General features: G+C 41.3%; 1 protein-coding gene across 3 annotated transcripts in view; it reads left to right on the top strand.

Moving 5' to 3' along the window:
• Positions 1-24,729, top strand: part of LOC144791743 (zinc metalloproteinase-disintegrin-like lachestatin-1) — a 4,387,327-nt gene that overhangs the window by 2,892,777 nt on the left and 1,469,821 nt on the right. The gene's annotated exons all lie outside the window — the stretch shown is intronic.

Here is a 24,729-nt window from a genome sequence, read left to right as displayed (position 1 = left end):
GTATATGTGTGAAAAGTATGGTGTTCTGTGTTTAACTATAGATGAGGAAATCGAAGTATGATTGATTCTTCACAGGACTGACTAGGTGTATGAGTGCATATGATAGTGTTGTAATAATGAGTGACTGTATGTATGAGTGATTGTATGGGTGAATGAGTGAATGTGTGTGTAGACGTAGGAATCAGTGAGTGCGTATGTAGTAACTGGTATTGGTGTGTCATGATGTCATCAGTGATGTCATTTGAGATGTCATCAGTGATGTCATCAGTGATGTCATTTGAGATGTCATCAGTGATGTCATCAGTGATGTCACTGACCATGTCATGAATGATGTAATATGTGACATCATCAGCAGTGGATTGCGGGTGCGCGATATATAGTTAGTGCAACTAACTATATATGGAATTTCATTGGTTTTATGTCAATAAAATGTCCAGCTAACTATATATGGTCTCTAACCTATGGTTTTTTCAGTGAATTTTCAAGGTTTTGTAAATGCTAATTCCTAACTATATATGGTCTATAACCTATGGTTTTTTCAGTGAATTTCATTGGTTTTTTAACAGCTTATATCTGTAGCTGGAAAATGTATTCTTCTTTAAATCCAAAAATATATTTTATATGTTTATTAATAAAAAAAAAATTTAATATTTTTTTTTCTTCGTTCCCGCTTCGCGAATCGGGAAGCTTCTCGTTAGCTGACCTTAATGCCGCGAAATAGACCGCGAGCCGGTAAACGTTCCTTTACCGCAACTGCCGCGTTAGAAAACAACATCGTGACGCCTCCCGTCAGCATGACGTTTCGCGTTGTCGCGTGATACGTCATATGACGTGCTACGTTAGCGAACTGGTACGCTTACCGAGGCGCAAAGCGCAGGTTTCTGGAAGCAAACCGGGAGGCGGTGCAAAGCACGTAACGTAAACACAGCAGGTCATGTGACTTGGTAATAACACTTTTCATTGGTTCATTTCACTTTTGGTTTCCTAATGATGTAAGACTAGGTCATATAATCTAAAATGAACACTTTTCATTGGTTGAGAACTATTGTTTTTCCCAAATGATGAAAATCCCTCCTTCTTTCCTCACTCTGACTTTCATCATTGTGAGAGAAAGACCCTTTGTTACCAGTGAGCAATGGCTTCTTTAGTAGCTTCAGCTGGTGCTTCCCCACCACCTCCACCACATCCAAGGAAGAGTGGACCACCTGCTGAAGTTATAATGCAGCAAGAAGAGGAAGAAGAGGAACAGGAGGAAGAGCACGAAGAGAGGCAGTTTTTGCCTGAGGAGCCCAGGACGTCTCACCGGAAAGAAAACTTAATTTGGCAATTTTTTAAAATTCCCAAAGGTCAGAAAAAAGTAAATGCAAGATACGTAACTTGCCTTATATGTCAAGATAGACTGTCCAGAGGGACCGACAAAAAATACAGTTTCGGAAACTACACAATGCATCGCCATATGACTAGGTGGCATCCTAACAACTACAGTGCTGCACAGTTTCGTAACGACCTAGATAATCTCCCTATTATGGCCAGAAGATCTGTTGTACCGGAAGTAACGGGACCAGAGGGCAGGGAGATGGTGCCAAATATACAAATGAGATTTGGTGAAGTAAAACAAGTCTGCGTACATTGCAGTGGATTCATTTGCTACAGAGAAAGTAGCATCACTCTGATCAACAGAGCTATTGACTATCATATGCAAGTTTGTACGAAACGCCCCAAATAATAAATTCTTTTTTTTTTTGTGTTGCTCCTGTTGAGCCCTTTACAATGAATCGTTTTCGTTGCCCCCTCCGAAAAAAAACAAAAAAAATATAAAACTGTTCAGAAAAATTCAAAAAAAGTAAAAAAAAATTTCAGAAAAATAATAAAAAAAATATAAAACAACAAAAACAATAAAAAAAAGTTCTTTTCAGAACTACCTCCCCGTTATTAAAAAATTGGTACAATATTTAGAACTGTGCCAACCTCTATTTCTCTTAGTTCGCTTCCCAGTTCGCTCGCCGGTACGCGAACCGGAAGCGAACCCAAAATTTTTTTTTAAAAAAAAGAACAGTAAGTATAAGGGAAGGAAACAGACAGTTATGTTAAAAGAAAGACAGCTATAGGGGAGTAAACTAGAGATACTATTACCCGTAATCCACTGCTGATGATGTCACATATTACATCATTCATGACATGCTCAGTGACATCATCAGCAGAGGATTGCGGGTAACAGTATCCCTAGTTTATTCCCTATAGCTGTCTTTCTTTTAACATAACTGTCTGTTTCCTTCCCTTATACTTACTGTTCTTTTTAAAAAAAAAATTTTAGATCAGTCAGAAACAGTGAAAGTAATGAAATATAAAAGACTACGTAGAATATGAGCACTGTATGCAACAACTTTGACACTTACAGAAGCCTCACCTTCTCCATGCCTCCTACACAGTTCTACATGTACATCATAAATGCAAACAGAACAGAATTAATTATACATGTTAAATGGTTTATTTTTGCTGTTCTCAGAATGTATCAAATTTCACTAAAACAGTGACTTGAAGGTATTCATCATATAACAGCGGGGAAAAAAAACACAATCAAAATGATTGTGTTTAAAAAACCCATACAACATAACAAATCAGAATTCAGAACTCCTTAAATTTAACTTACTTTCCATGACGGCCAAGGATGTCCTTTAAACAGCTTACACTCTGTTGTGCTGTTATTACTTTCAACCCGCCACTTTCTGAAAGAAAACCTCCATCGTTTTCAAAAACATGTTACATACAATAAATGACTTCTCGCTCTCTACCACACGTTTCCACAAGGCCAAATCGTGTCTGAGCCATTTATAACTCTTAGAATTCTTTTAAGCCAATCCCGTCATGTTGTATTTCCGCAACTTTCACAATTAAAATGTTGAAGATCATTTTCACAATCCTGGACTAGTAATATCTTCCCCTTCTTGCTCAATCATGTTCTACATTTCCTATCACACTGATACTGCTTACTATGAAGCAGACTTACACTACCTTTATGACTAGTACAATTATTTAATTCTCTACATCACTTTTAATCACAAAGCAATGTAAAACAGTAGACAGCATTGCAGACTTACATTCCCTCTACTCCATGTTTTGATTGGCTGCTTCAATTAGCTTATAAAAAGAAACAGTTTTTCTGAACTCATTCAAAGTGCACGTATTTCTCCATGACGTCCAGTGTTATGGTAAGAAGTTATGTCTCTGTACTACACTTATCCTCAAGGCCAAATCGTGTAGGAGCCATTAGAACTTCTTGAAATTCCTCAGAGCACATCCCGAGATTCTTTCCCTAAAATTTTGGTTTTAAAAACACCAGGTAAGAGTTTTTAACGTCATACGGCAATTTTTTTAAAAAAAATTAAAACAGAATCATTGTAGAATGACCAGCCATTTCTACACTTTAAATAAGCTGTGTAATGTCCTGATGTTATTGAAGGACCATCATGATATATAATTGCTACAGTTACAAAAGTCCTTCCTGATATTGACAACTGTGAAGCCACAAAATTTTTAATTAAAGTTGTCAATTTTGTTCCATCAGGCCTACATCGTTGGAACATTAAAATGACATACTGGCCATATGTTCGTATAAATAATGTGGACATCATTTCAGATTTACATTGGCTACACTCCATGTTGTGATCAGCTGCTTTTACTAGCTTATTAAAAGAGACTGATTTACTGTCTGGCAAAGTTAAATATATAAATCTTTCTGAGTCTACACTAGTAGTACTTGATACCCTACAGTTCTCGCAGTCATGCTGCCATTGATAAGAAAGCCCAAACAGGTGATCTACATCTACACCTTCATCATGCAATACATCAAGCATATACATTAAAAACTCCTGACAATCTTGCTGACTATTTTGAGAGAATTGTGTTTGGCCTGAACATCTGTCTAACAGATTTCGAATTTCAGACACACTTTCTATGTTTGTTCTATCAGTGCTACATTTCTCTAACACAGAATTTAACAAACTGCAAAATCTTTGATCAGAATTGACCACAATCTCTTCTTTTACATTTTCTAGAGAAAACAAAACATTAACCACTACATTAGCATAGCAGTTGACACCAGAACTGTTTTCAAATTGAAAACCAACAACATCTTCAACAGAATCCTTTTTCTTTCTGCTTATAATTTCAGGTTCATCGACTTTTCGTCTTTTTGCTACAACCTCCCCAGTATTGGTCACATTTCTTCGTTTCCGGCCTACCACACGTTTCTCAAACAAAGGATACTGAGGCAAATGTGGCGCATACTCTCTTCTTAACCTATTGTATTCCTTAACACAATCTAGATCCGCACAAATGTTTGTGACATCACACTCAATCAAGTACAATCCCGATAAAGTTCTAACTCGTGACAATGCCACATATGCCATACCCTCCTTGAACACAGAACTGCCAATATTCACCAATGCACAGTCTACACTTAAACCTTGCGATTTATGGTGTTGCAGGGTTTCTGTACTCACACAGAACTGTGCACAGAGGAGTGGAACCTCGGCAAATTAGGATGTCCCAAAACTTACCTTAGCAACCAACTCACCCCTTACCGAGCTAGCTACAGTGTCTCATTGGACATATCAAACACCCAATGTTTAGACAAACCAGAACATGAACTTACAGTACCTCAGGGTACGTGGGACTCATGAACACTCTTTCGTTATATTATCATTACAAACCAGAACATGGAGTAAAGAAGACACATGTGCATTTGAAATGTTTATTTACTAATGCCGTCTTCTCAGGCGCAGTATCTTTGATAATACAAGTATACTTATTATCAGTAGCAAAATTATCAGCATAGTTACTAAGACATAAAAAGCGAATGGTGACAGCATGTTAACATGCTGTAATGAATAAGAGTTAACAACACTTATATCTCACCCTCCCTAACACATATATTATATTATTATCTAAGAAGGTCTCTTTGGGTTGTTTTAGGGCGGGCCCATACCTTAGTGTCCTAGCATGAAGGAATCACATCAGCATACACCAGCTCTCTCTGCATGTGCACCGCATCAAGTGTGTTAACAATTCTCGTGCAAAGCAATATCAATCCCGCCTCAAGCCCAAGTTGGCAAAGGCTGCACTTGTGTTATGACTATGAAGGCGTGGAGATCAGACCTCATAACAATTCCATATCGTGTTGCTCTTGAAACTTCAGCACTCTCCGTGCAGACATGGTTTATTAAACAAGACTGATATCAGAGCAATAACATATTATTCTCACATACACCACGGCAAACCACTAGGTTGAAAGCTAAGTCAACAATTAAGGGTCGTGTGCAGAAGTTGCAAGAAAGGAAAAATGGCGTTTAAATCTGAAATGTACCTATGCTAACTTAACACGATATAAGGATATATAGGAGCTATACAACACCCCCCCATGATCCGAGAACGGACTAAATAAGGTAACAGAAGTGCCATCACATGAGAGCAGAATCCATTTATAAACGAGCATGAATAAAAATTCAATAATAAAAACTAATGCTAAAAAATAGCCCACAAATATAATGTGGCTCAAGCCAATAGGCAAGCAAAAATAAAATGTCTTGACCAAAAGTCAATAAAATCAAGGAAATGCTATCAATCAGCATGCGAATCTGAGGCAGTGTCTATGATAAGACCGTATATGAAAAGTAAGCTGCAACAGCCTCAAGGAGGAAGTCACTGTCCTCATCCGAAAACAGTTCAGCCATCCAGTTTAAAAGGTGAAAGGAACATACGTGATCTTCCAGCACCGGATCCTCTATAACCATCAGAGGACAGCTCGGTGGGTTTTCAAGAAAACTTTGTTCCAAGAAATTTTGCGCTGCCGACAACACATCCCAGGGACCCATTAGTCCATGTGCCAACGCCAAGGCCATAATCCTTTCGTCAGAACAAACCAACTCGTGAGCAATGATAGGACTCATCAGTTGATCAAAATCGACGTCAGAAGATGCTGGTCCGCAGAGACACAAATCAATGGCCCAAAGGAAATCACAGGTCAGGCAGCGAAATACAGGCTGGACACAGGTGAAATAGGAGAACCGAAAAGATAATCCAAACGCCGTGCTTAGAGTCGCCAACGGCAGTGTGCCATAATAATCAAGCATGCGGTTGCGAAACCGCGTCAGTAGTAGCTGTGCGTGGTCTTGCACAGGAAGGGCATCCATATTTAAAAAGGCAGAAAACCACCAATGCGCCAGCCGCTAATGCAAGCAAAAATGGGAACCCTCCAAATAAGGATGAAAAAATAGAATGGAAGAAGGCAGGGATGACTCCAAAAATCTTCTCAAAGGAAGTCACGAGACCACCGCTAACAACTTTTAAAAAAATGTGCTAGGCCCGTTGTGGAGGATGCGTTAAAGATAGAACGGACCATGGCTCCGAAATGCAAAGGCAAATCATTGTTTAAAAGAGCCTGAACCTCCGTACGGGTGTTAGCAATGTGAAGCACGAAAGTTTCACGGGCCGAGCTCAAGGCCACCTCTTTCTGGGACAATAGAGCTCTTATTCTAGCCATGCCGCTGAATTCTGCTCCCAAGGTCGGTATCTGTGGCCAAATGGAAGACTCCCTATGTTCACGTGTGGGAGGATAAAGAACATTTCTGCAGCAAATAACTCGCTCACTAACTGTTACTATGAAAGCTATACCCTTAATTAAACCACAACAGTTTTCATTATTGAGCATTAAATAACTACCATTCTCTAACAATTTAAACGTGGGGATGATAGCAGGAACTGGCGTGCCCTGTAAAACGCAAGCCATATTCGGGCGGTCCTTGTTACATGAACCGTGTAACTGTATGTGTCTACACATTAAAGAATGATCTGGCGTCTCAGTGCACTCATCCCCTGTTAGATAAACTTCTTGTTCATCCTTGAAACATCTGTATGTGTATGGGAGTGACCAGACCTCATGAAGAAAACCGCTACCTAAGGGTTCAAAACGACCTATTGGCACATATTTCATACAATTTGAAAACTTATATAAAGCAAAAGGCAGCGTTATTAAACCGTGGATAAGCCACGTAGCAGCAGTGGTCTCCGCCACAGAAAAAGGTAAAGATTCCAATCTTTCAATATGGAGCATAGAAAAGGAAGCATCACGCATTGAAAGCAAGCGTTGTTTGTCTGTCAAATTAAATGGTGCAAATAAAGAGGAAACGTTCATGTATCCCCAGGGAACTTTACCCATTTTTAGAGTCTGTAGTGTCCATGCAAACTGCATGATTGAACGTAATTGATTTTGACCATGGTATAATACAGACACTTCATCATGTACAATATCAACAACAGACGACACAATATTATCTAATGTGTAAATTCTAGAGGAAAGCACGTTAATGCTATTGTCAACAACTGCAAGCACTTTTTCAAGATTTGCCTGATCAATAGCCCTAAGGCGTGAAGCAGCCTCAATCTGTGAGAGTTTCCAAATTTCATTGTAAACCCCATATAACCATCTTTTCGATCTGCCACTAGCTGGGCCTTTAATGAAATCATTCAAATCCACGTCTGCATTCAGTTTGGAAAGGTGATACTTAACCGCAGGTAAAGTTGAATGTTTCAGCCAAGCTTGACACAACTTGCCAACAGAGTAAGAGGTGACAGTATGACTCAAATCAAAACGGGGATCAGATCTAACAGTCTTAAAACCGTCAGTCATATTTAAAAATCTTTTTTGGCAAGAATCAGCACTACGGTGCCAAAGCAGCCAACCCTTGGGATTCATACTGGAAATGTTAAAGGAGGAATTCAGAAGCAGAGCCTGTATTTCTCTAATGGACAATTTAGTAAAATGACTCCAATTCTCATATTCCTCCAACTCCGGGAAAGACGGGGTGTTCAACCTTTTAGATGTAGCCAATCCAAAGCATGTGGTCTGGGAAATGGTTTCATTTAAAAACCACATATGATTTGGGATGAGACATGCACGGTGCAAAGCCTCAGTGCCTTGTACCTGCCAGGCCCTTGAGCCCCAAACTGATTTAAGGTCTATGGTATCCTTCCATAACTTATACCCTCCAGTAACTAATTGATCCAGGAAGGCTTTTGAATATAACAATTTTGTATTTGTAAGTCGAACCTTGGACTGTGGCTGTTTGTGAAATTTAAAATAAAAGGACTCGGGATTGGACTGATTAAATTCAGTGAAATAAGTATACTTTTTAAGAAACGTTTCTGAACTCCCTTGTGTTGGTGCTGGGCAATGTTCCCACTGAGTAAAATTAACCGCATCCCTTCGGGAAGATGTCTTGTGTAAGAAGTGATTGCCATAATGTTGGTAACAGAACAATTCACCATAATTAGCAGATTCTAAATATAAATCCTCAGCATCAAAAGCAGCATAATATTTCAAATCAGAAAACAAACTTTCTACAGCATTAACATCCCAATCATCAGAACGAATGTTTTGTTTCACCACATCCCCCATATTAACTCTTAGTACATTAGGGACATTAACGACTTCCGTTGGGCCATGAATCTGAAAACGAACTGCATCCCACGCGATTCCATCCAGAACAGGCCACGCTGTGATGTTAACCAAAGTCAAGTCTCTTTTTAATCTGTGTGTAGAATGTGAAGAGGAAAGTGGGGCCAAAGTTCCATTCAAATGTGTAATGCAAGTTCTCTCCTCGACATAGTGTCCATTCATAATCCGAAAAAAATAAAACACAAAACCAATTGACATAAAAAGGTAAACTGAAAAAAGGACCAGCCAAATGTATATCCAAGGAGGTATCAAAAAATGTTGTTTAAACAGGCTAGCATATAATGCAATTTTAGAGGGTTTTTTCGAGGCAAGGGAAGCAGAGTCAAATGAAAATCTGGATTCCGTGGCTAAACGAGCTTGCAGGTCAGGCATGGACAAATCAGTGGGGTATGTATAGTCTGTCTCATCAAGGTTAGTTCCTGGTAAATTATTCAATAATGGACTGGAAACAGCAGGTAATTCGATGGCCACCTCAGGTTCATTATTAGAAGCAGTGGGCATAATTGAATTTCTTACAATGGAAGGACATGAAACAGCCGGTGTCATGCTAAGAAGAATCGGCCACTCTGTGTATCTTGACATTGTCAATAGAAATAAACCTGTTTTCCTTACGACCTGGAAGTGGTGGTAAAATGACTGTTCTTGTGCCCTTCACTCCAAGCACTGGGACCGGAGCTCGATAGGAGGGACCAAACTCTTTCTTGTTGTCGATCTTCTCTCGAACCAGTTCTCCAACTTGGGGTAGCCAGCCAACTACCGGGATCTGCAACGCATCATCCGATGTGGAGGGCAAATGTTCCTTTGCAAGAGCGTCTCTCGTCTTTTGTAGATTCTGTAAAACATTGCAATGTTCATCTGCGTCAAAGGAAGTGGCGCGAACCACCGAGTCTAGACCGTCAAGGTCAGGGACGAACATCTTGATGCCAAAGAGCATTTCGTATGGGGTCCGCCCACCCAGAGACCTTCTAGGGAGATTATTAAGAGCACGCTGCACGCCATAGAGGTGAGCCAGCCAGTTTCTGCCAGTGCCTATAACCCGGGCTGTCAAAGATTGCTTTAAATCTCGGTTCATTCGTTCAACTACACTATTACCCTCGGGTCTGTAGGGTGACGAAAACTTGACTTGGACCCCCATCGAAGTCATGGCATCCTTATACGCCTTAGAGGCGAAAGCCGGACCCTGATCCGAATGGAAGGTACCACAGGCAAAAATCCCTATAAAGATACGCAAATCTCTGATGACAGTCCGGGAATCAGCGCTGCGATGTGGCCATAACCACACAAAGCGTGTGCATGAGTCAACTGCTACTAAGATGTATTTATACGCAGTATCAGATGAAAATGGACCGCAGTGATCTAAATAAACACAGCCTAGGGGTTTATTAGAAATGTACAACTGAGTCTGAGGCGGACGCGTAGCAGTTGAAGGTTTAATCTGCTGGCATATGTCACAAAGAAGGACATAATCACGCGTCTGTTTGTACAGTCCCCGCCACCAGAAACGTTGTTGCAGTTGCGTTACAGTGGCTGAGACGCCCGCATGCGCAGACGCCACACCTTCATGAGCCGCTGTAATCAAGTCTGTTCTGCGATCCGAGTTGGGAATCAGCCGTTCCCCAACATCAGGAATTGTCACAAAAGGAACCTTTTCGGGACTTAAGTGGTATTTATACTTCGAAGGGAATCCCGCAGGATGTTTACTTCCCTTCTCAGAGGCAGCAATCGCTGCCAAGATGTCGCTATCAATCTTGGTTTTAGACCTAGTAACTGCTGCAACTAAGTATGTAGATACTGCTGATTTCGCCGCTTCATCAGCAAGCGAGTTGCCAACAGCGTGAACTCCTAAGCGCTGATGACCGAGAGTATGAATCACATAAACGAGTGGCAACATAGCCTTAAGCTCTGCCACTCGAACCCAGATCATTTTATGTTTTATTGTGCTACCCTTGGAATCATGAAAGTCATTTTGAATCCAAAAGAACAAGTTTTCATTGTAAGACTGGACACAGTAGTAAGAATCACTTACAATTAGAGTAGTAACACTTGGATCTGCGTACTCCAAAGCTAGTAAGAGAGCACGAAGCTCTGCCAATTGTGCAGTGCAATCGCCCAGGGGCAACGTGTGTACCTCCCTAGAAATGAACTCATCATTCAACATAGCACCGACCACAATGGCGCATGCGGAAACGTAGGCATGTTTAGAGCCATGCGCAACCTGCGCCGACCCATCAGTGTAAATGATGCAATGGAAGTCCTCCAAAGGTCGCATCGCCAGAGGAGCAGGGTGAACGAATTCATACTGCAAGAACTCCTGCGACCGTAAGGAAGCGTCAAAAATAAACATGACATCCGAGGATGACAATGACGCAGCCCACTGAATCCACCGAGGGTGCAAAGCTTTTGAATTTGGTACACTGGCTTTCGTGACTGCCTCCAAATGAGGACAGGGTGTTACCACTAGCATGCGTTTCCCCTGTGACAGAGCTCGTTCCTTTAGAATAGCCATCTGTACAGCAGTTAAAACCTTTTCTATGGTGGGAAACCGCATCTCAGCCGAGGTGTACAAGTGTGACTTGTAAGCAATAGGTACTGTGTCACCTTCATTAAAAGTGAGGTATGTGAAACCCACCGTCCCAGGAATTATTCTTATGACCAGGTTGGTGTGGTTATCACGAGTCAGTAAATATTTAGAAGCGAGCAGATCAGCCTGCAAGGATTGCAAAATGGCTGAATGCTCAGGCAGCCAGCATGATTTTGAGAAAGTTGGTTGTATCAAAGCATACAAAGGCTTGATACGCTGGGCATATTCTGGAATGTAAGTTCTGCCGAAATTCAAAAAGCCCAGTAAGGATTGTAATTTTTTCAGAGTTGTTGGTGCGCGCAATTGTGCGCACTTCTCCAAGAAGTGAGGAGCCAAACCTCTACCTTCATTGTTGAGCTCATAGCCCAAAAACAACACTGTGTGTTCAGCAATGTGCGATTTTGCAAAGTTGAATTTGTAACCCATGTCAGCGAAATTGCAAACAAGAGAATTTACACGACACAGATGCTCCCAAATATCGTCGTCTGTGAGATATATGTCATCCACATACGAAAAAGCATCAGGGTCGAGTGCCTCCAAAATAGAGACAATTCGAGCGGTAAATACACCAGGACTATTCTTGTAGCCCATTGGAAGACGCCGGAATTGCTTTTGGACTCCAGCGCTTGTAAAACTGGTCCATTGGGAGCTAAAGCTGTCCAATCTGTGGGCATAAAAACCATTGGACATGTCAAGCGTTGTCTTGAAACGCTTACGCACGAGACTATCCACTAGGGCAGAGCCGTGGGTATTCTGTACTGCACAGTTACGGCAATGCGAGTTCAAATGCCGGTAATCCAAAACCAAACGATATGATCCGTCAGGTTTATTCACAGTAAAAAGGGGATTATTCATCGGTGACACACACGTTTCAATAACTCCCTGATATTCCAATTGTTCAAGGATTTCCGCGACGGAAGATTTTGCTTCACGCCGAATGGGATATTGAGGTTGAGGCTGCGGCTGAGACCGCAACGGAATTTCGTGGCAAGGCGACAATTTATCCCAACCACATTGGTTACGGTAGAGAGCCGGCGCGAGAGCCCGAGCCCACTCTTCTGCAAAATGCTGCGCATGCTCTTTCGAGACAGTGTTCGCGAAACTGGGTAGGATTACCTCCTCCCCTCGCGGCGCCGCGAGCACAAAAGGTGGGGGCCAGTCAGCCTCCGAAAGTAAAATATCATATGTAGAAGACAGATTCTCCCAAAATACACCTTTAACGGTACGCTGTATGTCACCTTCAATTAACAGGACAATTTCATATAGTCTTTCAGGGGGAGCAAGTCTCGTATCCGCTGTTTCTATCACAACGTAGACGTCAGTCGCTGTCACCCTCAGTAGTGGACGCAGCGCCTCTCTGACTATGGTTATCTCCGCAGCGCTGTCCAGCAAGGTCAGAGCCCACGTCAGATTCCGAAGCCGCGTTCTCACTATCTGTGGCATATCGATGCGCTGTTAAGGCTGCGACTTTCTTTTTCGCAAACTGCGGACGCCTAGGCGTAGAATCCTCCTGCTTCACAGCGCCGTCCGTCTGGCGGGACTGACCACGTCCTTGTTGGCCACCACGTCCACGTCCACCCCCTCCTCCTCCACCGGTTTTCGGGGCCGATGTGTCCTGAAAGGAACGAGGAGAGCGTTGATCAGAACCCTGAAAACGATCAGGCGATTTAATCATCGCGCGGTCGCGCAAATCATAAACTTTTTCGGGTGGCGCAGGAGCCTGTATTGCAGGAAAAGTACCCTGAGTCTGCGTTGTCTGCTTCCCCTGTGTCTGTTTTTTAGGCCAATTCTGTTTTTTGGACTTGGGCTGGACATCTGTCACTGCAGATTGTACCTGCGGTTGTTTTTTCTCCTTCACTGGAAAATATTTCAGACCTCTACTTGTGCGGCCAATCGTTTTATAAGCGGCCACCACAATCTTTGCTAACTGGCGGGGTTTGTCGGCATCGGGCAGAGCAGCCAAAGCATTCGACACCTGAAAGTTAACTGCATCTCCTTTAACATTGGAGAGAATGAGATCACTTACAATCTCAAAAGAACCACACAGGCGCATACCCAATTCAACCGCTGCCTCTGGACCGTGATCATTCTGAACACGTCGAACGATTTCAGGCAGGGCAGTCATAGACGGGGTGCCGAAGCACCTTGTATAAACTGCCGCAAATGTTTTTCCCCAGCTGTCACAGTCAGCAAGTTCAGGAGTAATATCCTTCGGTAGAGTAATCGTCAACATTCTATGTTTATCAGCAGGAGTAGAATTCGGAAAAACCGCCTCCAGTTGATCAAACTTCTCTGCTAGCCAGAATGGGAAGTCATCGTTGTCAACTGGACGCGCACCAAAAACCGAATTTACCATCACTGGATTGAGACGCATTCCGCCTCGTTCCATGGGAGCGGCCGCACCCCCCTGGGGACCACCAGGAAGATGTCGACCGATGTATTGCACTAAAGCACGAATCACGGAAATGGAAACTACATGCAGCCTGCGAATTTCTGCCAGGGTGCAAACTCCGTGATTCGGGTGCGGGGTAAAGCCACCCAACGCAGGCCAATTAGTACCTGGAATTGAGAGTGGGCCTAACCTCGCAGGGGACATAGAGTGGGGGAGGGCGCCATCAAACCAAACTCGATGCTGCCAATGATCAATAGGTATTTCCAATGCCCTGTATGGCGTATATTCAGCCGGGACATCCGAGGCGGTGTAGGAGTGGAACAAACCAGAATTAGCGTCCACAGCCGGAAACGTAACCCAAGAGTAAAACAACTCGTAAGGAAACGCCGGATCTGCACATACCACGAAAATCACAGCCATCCCATCTACTGGGACCTGGTACGTCTGAAGATGGTTGCGTACCGCTACGCGACTATGCTGCGCAATAGCCACCGCTGCCGCCATCACAGAATTGGAAACAAGAAAAAACAAAGAATACTTTGTAGCACAACTGGGTAGTAATTCAAAGAAACCGTTTGAGAAAGAATCAAGCTTGAATAAAGACCTATTTCAAAAATAGGTAGGTTTCACCGACACCCCGTTTTCCGGAAACGGATGTGAAGGGGTTAAGGCATGAATGATAAACTACTCGAGTGTCATGATATAAGACCACCGAAACCGTTGGGCGCCATGTTGCAGGGTTTCTGTACTCACACAGAACTGTGCACAGAGGAGTGGAACCTCGGCAAATTAGGATGTCCCAAAACTTACCTTAGCAACCAACTCACCCCTTACCGAGCTAGCTACAGTGTCTCATTGGACATATCAAACACCCAATGTTTAGACAAACCAGAACATGAACTTACAGTACCTCAGGGTACGTGGGACTCATGAACACTCTTTCGTTATATTATCATTACAAACCAGAACATGGAGTAAAGAAGACACATGTGCATTTGAAATGTTTATTTACTAATGCCGTCTTCTCAGGCGCAGTATCTTAGATAATACAAGTATACTTATTATCAGTAGCAAAATTATCAGCATAGTTACTAAGACATAAAAAGCGAATGGTGACAGCATGTTAACATGCTGTAATGAATAAGAGTTAACAACACTTATATCTCACCCTCCCTAACACATATATTATATTATTATCTAAGAAGGTCTCTTTGGGTTGTTTTAGGGCGGGCCCATACCTTAGTGTCCTAGCATGAAGGAATCACATCAGCATACACCAGCTCTCTCTGCATGTGCACCGCATCAAGTGTGTTAACAATTCTCGTGCAAAGCAATATCAATCCCGCCTCAAGCCCAAGTTGGCAAAGGCTGCACTTGTGTTATGACTATGAAGGCGTGGAGATCAGACCTCATAACAATTCCATATCGTGTTGCTCTTGAAACTTCAGCACTCTCCGTGCAGACATGGTTTATTAAACAAGACTGATATCAGAGCAATAACATATTATTCTCACATACACCACGGCAAACCACTAGGTTGAAAGCTAAGTCAACAATTAAGGGTCGTGTGCAGAAGTTGCAAGAAAGGAAAAATGGCGTTTAAATCTGAAATGTACCTATGCTAACTTAACACGATATAAGGATATATAGGAGCTATACAACAATGGATTGTCACCGCATATGCCAAGCAAACAGGAAACTGCTTACGACGAACATATAAGTCTTTTACAAGCAAAAATCTAGCAGAACAACGACCAATTAGCTGTACTTCCTCAATGCCATCAAATTTAATTTTTAAAAATTCAATTCCATCTCTATTTCTGTATTTCTCAAAATCAACAACATTACCCATTGATCCATTTACCAGACCTCTTTCAACATGTAAATTCCTTCTTAAAATTATACGGCAGTTCAAGCACACATTCAGAGTCTTTTCAAAACCTGCAGTTTTAGATATACTCTTCTCTAATGAATCCAATTTTGTTTTCAGATTCTCAGACAAAATAATTGTTGATCCCATATGCTCTACTCTGTCAATAGCTTCCAGTTTCACAATCTCTTGCTTTTCTAAATGCAACATTTTGTTGTTGAATTTGGCACATTCTGCAAGAGTTGGCATCAAACATATTCCAGATTTTTTCTCAGTAATTTTCTGAAAAATATTCTCAGGCACAACATCTTCGTCGGGATATAAATTTGTCAGTAATCGTGCATGTAAAGCTTCTTTCCCATGCTCGGTCACTTTTCCAATTCTAACATCTTGTAGAATAGTCTTGTAAACTTCATCCTTTGCTTGACGCATATTTTCATGCAGTTCAGCATAATTGAAGTTTAACCATATATTGACGTTGCCAATGCTCCCTAAGCACTTCCTGGTATCTTCATGCGTGAGCATTTTGAACACAGGTTGCCCTTTCACTGGTGTCAGCTGCAGAAGATCTCCGAAAACAATGATGTGTTTGCCACCAAATAACACATCATACTCTGTTTTGAGAACTTCTTGCATTCTCAAATGCACAAAGGCAAGCATGACATTGGAAACCATGCTTACTTCGTCAATGATAAGAAGTTTCATTTTCCTCAAGACTCTTGAAACTTCAAAACAAGCATCTCCAGATAGCTTGTGATATTCTAATTTGTTGTCATGCTCCACTGGCAGCATCAGTAAACGATGTAAAGTAATCCCTTTAATGTTATGTGCTGCCAGTCCAGTTGGAGCGGTGACAACACAAGACAGCGATGACTCTGTCCTTTCCTGCAAATAACATGAAATTGCTTTAATAAGGAAAAATTTTCCAGTTCCCGCTTCTCCACTCACGTACAGTCGGACAGGCTTCAACGACGTACATGAGCACTCTTTCTTGTCATGACTTAATCCATGATCAATTTGCATGGTAAGTTCGTCATATATTTTCCTCTGCTCAACGTTGAGTTGTCTTTCCAACTCTTCTAAGTTAACCGCATCCTCCTGAGCATGTGCCATGGCTCATTCCACTTCATTCATAGCAGTGGCAGCTTCATTTTCGATAAGAGGTCCTCCTAGTGGATCCTGACTCAATGAAGCAGAACTCTGACTGTCCTGAGAACTGTCTCTGGCAATCTCGGCTGCAATCGTTGCTTCCTGCTCAATTTCCACATTCAACATTTCTACATATTTGGGAAAAGCAGGACATTCTATGGTCTCCTTGGCAGCATTGAAAGAGTCTTCGTAAGAAAGGAAATCTCCAAGCAGTTCCTCTTCTGCACGCCAAGGCTTAAAAAGTTGCAAAAGTGCTAAATAGAAAAACTCCTTTTTTTCAGGAGATTCGCCACTCAATTTTCGATGGTTTATCAAGTGGCATTTTCTTTGCTTGACCAGACATCCCTCACTTCCTATTACAGCATACACTCCTTTCTCAGTATCTTCTTTGATGTTCCTCTTGAATATGTAATTTTGCAGAACCTCATACAGACAAACATTCTCGAGGTGACTGCTTCGATTTGGATAATATGTATCCAACATGTTGCTCTTCAAAATGTCGGTACTGTTTGGCTCCTTTTCCGCCAAATACTCAATTTCCCGCACAGGTTTGAGAACTCGATTACGCGTTGCAGCAAGACCAACACTCGCCCAAACGATACTCCTGGACTTGGCATAGAGACTTGCTGAAGACAACCGGTCAGAACATTCGTAAGCTCCGATTTCTCGATGCGACAACATCTTCAGACTGAAACTGTACAACTTCTTGCTGAGGCTCTTTTCATGGGAAATGTCCTCCCACATATCCTTCAATTCTGTCTTCTCTTTTTTGGTGATGTAAGATGTCACATACCGAGCCACAGCCATACAGTTATCAGCCACTAACTGTATATCCATGTTAGCATTCCACATGGACAAAATCACCGGGTTGTAGTCGTTGATGTACTTAGACTCTTCGTTCCTCTTCAAATTGTATGTGTTTTTAGGTGATTTCTTCATCACATTATGTCGCAGCAAAGACATCAAACTGTTCACTCTTCCTTTAGAAATCACCGGTCGTGGAAAGCCGAAACGACATTTGGTGTAGAACTTGTCTTTGTTCCGGAATTTACGACGACAGTACTTTCCAAATCGATGGCTTTGGAAACGTAGAACTTTTTCTCTTAGGCTTTTTTTCTCCTTTGCGTTTGGAACAGCACACGTAGAATACTGTTCTATGAAACTCATCACTGAGTCTTCTGCATCCGTTCCAAATTTAGGTGCATCCTTGATCCACAGCAACATATGTATATGAGGAGCACCTCTTGCTTGGTACTCCTTCCTCCAGAAGAAATCCAACACCTCTCCAAGAGGTGGATTCTTCTTATTCATGATGAAAGATATCATACCTTCAAATCTATGATTGAAGTACCTACATACATTGACTGGATCCAAAGAGCACAGTTCTCCGGGTGTCTTGAATTCGATGTTTTCTACGTTAGCATTTGCCTCTTGTAGAAATTCAAGTAAGTCTTCCCAGCCATACTCAGCACAGCTCAAAGTGAGGAACCATGTGGGAGTTCCTAAGTTTCTCAGCATACATTTTAAATCAACATGACGACGGTACCAGTACTCATTAGTACCACGCTGACACGCCATGAGATTAATCAGGTGAGAATCCAAAATACTGTCTTGGACATTGACTTTATCCATAAAGTCACTTGCCGAGATGTTTTGCATGTGTATACCACTTTTCAAGATGTGGTTCACTGCATATGACAGTCCAGACAGATCGCTTTCAAACAGGAGATGAAACAAATAAGGAATGAATTGTCGAAACCTAGGATCTCCTGCATACAATCGCAAAGTCCGGTATTCAGAAGCAGGAATTTGATGAGGTCGCTCATCATATCTTCCTCCCTGACCTGTTGGAAAAAGCTGTGGGAAACACCGAGCTTCCAAACTTTCCTCCCAAACACTAATGGGACTCCCTTTCGCTTGTTTCATTTGAAACAACTCAATAGCATTCCCCATGACTTCCTTGGAATGCAAAGGATGAACACTATAATGTTCATATATTTCTTCACTAGTGCAGGGTTCTACTTTCTCAATTTGACCAGCACACAAATCGCTATCCTCTTCCTCACTTACTTCCTCTGCTGCAACATATACATTTTTATAGTATTTATTATATTTTTTCAAATACAATGTTGCCCTTTTGACTTTCCTAACATCTACTAAATCTTGCCATATTTTCTTATTCTTTGTCGGAACCCCATTAACTAAGATAACAAGAGGTTCCTCTTCCACTTTTTCTACTCCAATTGTGTTAATGTTTTTCTTCAAATCTAGAGGCAAATAAACAACTCTTCCCTTTAATCCTCTCTGTAAATCTGATGGAGGCAATTTCCCTGTCTTTGGCTCCATTCTTACAATAGCCTGAAAGGGATGGATACTTTGAATCAAAATAGATTCATAAGTATTTAAATCCTTCAATTCAGAAGGAATCTCAACCAATTCCAGATTATTATGAACTGCTCTAGCAGGCATCTGGTTTTGATTTAATTTGTTACAACAATAAGTACACACACGTTGATCCAATCCCAAATCAAAACAATTTTCTACCATCAAGTATGTTGTAAAATCCTTCCATTCACTATTATTTTCCCTTTCACTTTTTCCATATAAATCCACTAACTTAGTCTGATTCTTATAATAAGTGCGTCGACAACACACACAAGTGAAATTTGGCCTCTCACTTGATTTCACCTCAAACGTCGCAATTTCCCTCTGGAAATTATCTGTACTGGAAACCTGTACACTATCTTCCACATTACTCTCTTCTTCTTGGTCAATTTCAACATTCTCCTCTTTACTTCCAAAGTAACAAAACTCAATTTCTTCACATATATTCTTCACATCTATTTCAGAACCATGCAAAAGAGCAGCGCATAATTGTTTAAGCATAATTGCTGGACTCTTAGCATAATACAACATTCTAACTAATTTCCTCACTTTATTATGATGCACTGCTAGCATCCTGAAATGATGAAAAACACTCTGGCATACTCTCCTGGAAAGACAAGCCAGTGAATGACCATGCAAACCTATCACTTCTCTCACTCTGCAAGGATCTAATTCTTGCAACAACTTCATTTTCTGCTTCAAACTTTTCTTATTAAATGACCGTATAAAATCACAAAGCAAATTGATGGAATCCTGTCGTACACTGCAAATACTACTACACTTCCAGGTGTACACAGGACCCTTAGGACGTCTCCCTAAAACCTCATTACCTAACACCTCTTCTATCTCTGTTGTCACAAGTTTTTCTTTTTCAACTGGACAACCATCTTTCACTTCATAAGCTCGACCACTGGTGTCAACTGCATGCACCAAATCATTATCCTGGAAATAACTCTCCTCATTAAAAAATGCCTCAGAGCTTGAACTATGCATCCATTCTCCAGAAAAAACTTCACAAAAATTACTACGATTAACTATTCTCTTCCATCTACTATTTCTTTTGAAATCATAAATTGCCTTGTTTAGCTTCCTAATTCTATTGATTGTCAAAATAAATAACTTATGTTTAATTTCAAATGCCTGATCAATAACTTTCTCAACTATTTTTTTTCTCTTATAAAAAACCACTTTCTGTTGACCTTTCTTAATATTTTTTAACAAATTGCCAATTATCCTGTTGCGGAACATTCGTTTACGAATGTCCCTAAACTGTTGTTTCCTTCTACTTTCATGCATAGAGTTATCTCTTACTCTAGCAGTAACATTTTTCATTGGCCTTTCCTTACCGTTTGAATTGCTTCTCCTTTTCTGGACTGAAACATTTTCTGTAGTAATATTTTTTTTACTACAGATATTTCTTATGAATGTTTTTGTACTCTTACCCGGTGCTTTCTTGGTGACTTGACAAATCTTTTTGTTAGAGGACTGCTGCTTTTTTTCATTCACCTGCTGTCTTTGACGTTTTGCAGCCTTTCTCACTCTTTCTTTGGTTGGCATGCTGAAATCTTGAAATGATCTGCAGTTGAATCTGTGGTAAAATATAATAAAAAATTTTATTAACCACTATTACCCAACAGTAAATTAATAACAGTCATCAAAAACTTAACACATTACTTAACATTTTTACATAGAACATTTTTTTGTACATGGCAAATTTAGAATACAGAAATAGCAGAAAAGAAATGGAATTTATATTCATTTTACCTGTGCTGTTTTATATATGAATCTGATCTAATTTTATGACCATATTTTAATATTTTATTGAAGACACTACACATAACCTGTTTTTGAAGGTGTCTTTATTTTTAAATTAAACGGTTTAAATGTTTACTTTTTATTTATTATAAATTTATAAAATAAATGTTTATAGTTCCATAGGCTCAAGCACGTCAGCTTCCCATCCTATGTCATACAATTCTGACAAATCTGCATCCTCATCACGTTCTTCTTCATCCTCAGGATTGAAATCATCCAAGGGATCAACATCCACTGATGTTTCAATTACGAGTTCAATGATGAGGTCGAAATCAACTGATTGCTGATTGTCGCTCATGTTGATGTTGTCTTTATCTTTAAAGAAAGATAACAACAATGAGATGTTGCAGAGTAAGAGACAAATCTCAGAGATTATAATAGTAAAATTGTTTAACAAGAGTAACATTTTGCAGCTATTATTTAACCATGTCCAACGATGCTGAGGAGGCAGCCGCGGGCCGTGGAGGGAGTTACGGTGGAGCAGGGAGGCGGGTAGGGGGAGGGGCAGGGTGGAGGGACCTAAAAACTGGCATATGAATAATTGCAGGTAAGTACACAATTTAATTATTCAAACGAATTTCGTAGCGCGCACAGCATCGCAAAATGCGATGCTGTGCGCGCTACGAATTTCGTTTAAATAATTAAATTATGTACTTACCTGCAATTATCCATATGCCAGTTTTTAGGTCCCTCCACCCTGCCCCTCCCCCTCCCCGCCTCCCTGCCCCACCGTAACTCCCTCCACGGCCCGCGGCTGTGAGGAGGTGAAGCCTATCTCCAATTTTTCACTGAACAGGACTCATCTCTTCTTAACCTTGGATAAACCTCACCGACTCTGTGTCCCCTGCACATAATTAAATGTAAAAGGGCAGATTTATATTAACTAGCACATCCCCAGGGATGCACCAGTTAACGTGCACCGCTGCTCTGCCACCCACGGTGTGCCGCATTTACAATCAGATAGGACAAAGCTGCATCAAAACCCTGCGCCTGCTTGAAGCAGGCATAGATCTTGAAGCAGGTAGGCTGAAAGCTAAAGCAACAACTAAGTGTCATGTGCAGAAGTTGCAAAAAAGGAAAAATGGCGTTTAAACCAGTAATGAGCCCATGCTAACTTAACACAGTGTAAAGATATCCAGGATCTACATCAGTTTGGGGTTCACGAACCTGGCAGGTACAAGGCACTGAGGCTTTGCACCGTGCATGTCTCATCCCAAATCATATGTTGTTTGTGAATGAAACAATTTCCCAGACCAAATGCTTTGGATTGGCTACTTCTAAAAAATTAAACACCCCTACTATCCCGGAGTTAGAGGAATATGATGGTTGGAGTAATTTTACTCGGTTGTCCATTAAAGATTTACAGGCCCTACTCCGTAATTCTTCCTTTAACATTTCCAGTATAAATCCAAAAGGTTGGCTGCTTTGGCAACGTGCCTTATCCACGGTTTAATAACGCTGCCTTTTGCTTTATATAAGTTTTCAAATTGTATGAAACATATACCAATAGGTCGTTATGAACCTTTAGGTAGTGGTTTTCTTCATGAGGTCTGGTCGCTTCCATACACATACAGATGTTTCAAAGATGATCAAGAAGTTTATCTGAATGGAGAGGAATGCACTGAGACGCCAGATCATTCACTAATGTGTAGGCACATACAGTTACACGGTTCATGCAACAAACACCGACCAAATATGGCTTGCGTGTTGCAAGGCACACCAGTTCCTGCTATCATCCCCACGTTCAAGTTGTTGGAAAATGGTAGTTATTTGATGCTCAATAATGAAGATTGTTCTGGGTTAATTAAAAGTATTCCTTTTATCGTAACAGTAAGTGAACGGGTTATTTGCTGCAGAAATGTTCTATTTCCTCCCACACATGAACATAGGGAGTTTTCAATCTGGCCACAAATACCAACCTTGGGAGCAGATTTCAACGGCATGGCAAGAATAAGAGCTCTTTTGTCTCAGAGAGAGGTGGCCTTGAGTTCGGCCCGTGAAACTTTCGTGCTTCACATAGCGAACACCCGTACAGAGGTGCAGACCCTTTTAAATACTGATTCGCCTTTCCATTTCAGCAAGATGGTTCGGACTATCTTTAACGCGTCCTCCACAAAGGGCCTGGCGCACTTTTTTAAAGTTGTTACCAGTGGTCTCGTGACTTCATTTGAGAAAATCTTTGGAGTCATCCCTGCTTTCTTTCATTCTATTTTTTCCACTGTGCTTGGTGGATTCCCATTTTTACTTGCATTAGCAGCGGACGCTCTTGTGCTTTTTTACATTTTTAAATATGGATGTCCCTCCTGTGCAAGCTCCCGCCCTGCAGCTGCTGACGCTGTTCCGCAATCGCATGCTTGAATATTATGGCACAATGCCGTTGGCGATATTAAGCACGGCATATAGATTATGTTTTCGATTCTCCTACTTCACCTGTGTCCAGCCTGTATTTCACTGCCTGACCTGTGATTTCGATTGGGCCATTGATTTGTGTCTCTGCGGACCGGTTTCTCCTGACGTCGACTTTAATCAGCTGATGAGTCCTATCATTACTCACGAGTTGGTTTGTCCTGGCGAAAGGATTATGGCTGTAGCATTGATGCATGGACTAATTGGTCCCTGGAATTTACTGGCGGCAACACAGTCTTTCTTGGAACAGAGCTTTCTTGAAAACCCACCGAGCTGTCCTCTGATGGTGATAGAGGATCCGGTGCTGGGAGAGCACGTATGTTCTTTTCCGCTTTTAAATTGGATGGCTGAACTCTTTTCGGATGAAGACGGTGACTTCCTATTGGAGGCTGTTGCAGCTTATTTTGCATACACAGTTATGTCATAGACCTTTTTCATGTTTGATATGCTGAGTACTAGCATTTCATTGACAATTCATTGACTTATTTGTCAAGTTTTTATTATTTAGCGTGCCTATTGGCTTAAGCCTCGATAAAGTAGTTGGCTGTTTTATTTTTCTTTAGCATTAAATTTTCCTAGTTTTTAATGTTTTACCTTGCGGACCGTCCACATATAAAGTTGCAATCTGCTCTCATGAGATGGCACTTCTATTATCTTATTCAGTTCGTTTCCGGATCATGGGGAGGTGTCATCTAGATCCTGGATATCTTTACACCGTGTTAAGTTAGCATGGGCTCATTACCGGTTTAAACGCCATTTTTCCTTTTTTGCAACTTCTGCACACAACACTTAGTTGTTGCTTTAGCTTTCAACCTAGTAGTTCATCGTGGTTTACATGAGAATAATATGTTATTGCTCTACTATCTGCTTTGCTTGTTAAACTATATCTGTACAGCGAGTGCTGAAGTTTCAAGAACAACACGATACAGAATTGTTATGAGGTCTGATCTCCACGACTTCATACTCATAACATAAGTGCAGCTTCTGCCAATTCTGGGCATGAGGCGGGTTTTATATTGCTTTGCCGAACACACATACACAACACTTGATGCGGTTCACATGAAGAGAGAGCTGGTGTATGCTGATGTGATTCCTTCAAATCTAAGACACTAAAGTATGGGCACGCCCTAAACCAACACAAAGAGACCTTCTTAGCAAATAATATAATATGTGTATTAGGGAGGGTGAGATATAAGCAGCCGCAGGCCGTGGAGGGAGTTACGGTGGGGCAGGGAGGCGGGGAGGGGGAGCCCTGCCCCTCCCCCTCCCTGCCTCCCTGCCCCACCGTAACTCCCTCCACGGCCCGCGGCTGCTTATAAGTGTTGCTAACTCTTATTCATTTACAGCATGTTAACATACTGTCACCATTCGCTTTTTATGTACTAGTAACTATGCTGGTAATTTTGCTACTGATAATATGTGTACTTGTATTATCTAAGATACTATGCCTGAGAAGACGGCATTAGTAAATAAACATTTCAAATACACATGTGTTCTTCTTAACTCCATGTTCTGGTTTCTAAGAAATATATAACGACCGAGTGTTCATGAGTTCCACGTATCCTGAGGTACTATAAGTTCATATTCTGGATTGTCTAAACATTGAGAGTTTGTTA

Source organism: Lissotriton helveticus, chromosome 11 (assembly GCF_964261635.1).
Source record: "Lissotriton helveticus chromosome 11, aLisHel1.1, whole genome shotgun sequence".
Taxonomy (NCBI): domain Eukaryota; kingdom Metazoa; phylum Chordata; class Amphibia; order Caudata; family Salamandridae; genus Lissotriton; species Lissotriton helveticus.
The sequence above is the reverse complement of the archived record's forward strand: the minus strand, read 5'-3'. Positions and strand labels throughout refer to the sequence as shown.